The following is a 315-nucleotide window of genomic DNA, read 5'->3' on the forward strand; positions in this document are numbered from 1 at the left end:
GGGGGGAATCCTAAAAAGTGTTTTGAAACCCAATAAACAACTAGCTGAATGGCAACTGACCTGTAACGAAACTGAGTAGAGGTTTAGTTTGTGCACACAATGAACTGAGGCTCAGCAAGAACCAGGACCACCACAGAGTGTTTGCTGGTAAAGCAAAAGGGCTTCAATCAAATTGAATTTGGCTTATTGGGTTGATACATGAACACGGGTGTTATAGTATAGCTCAAAAACCCTTTGGATGAAACTTGAGTTGGAAATTCCAGCAAACATACAAGTAGTACATGGCCAAAAAAAAAAAAAAAAAAAACAAAAAAA

Source organism: Sinocyclocheilus anshuiensis, unplaced genomic scaffold (assembly GCF_001515605.1).
Source record: "Sinocyclocheilus anshuiensis isolate Anshui unplaced genomic scaffold, SAMN03320099.WGS_v1.1 scaffold253, whole genome shotgun sequence".
Lineage (NCBI taxonomy): Eukaryota > Metazoa > Chordata > Actinopteri > Cypriniformes > Cyprinidae > Sinocyclocheilus > Sinocyclocheilus anshuiensis.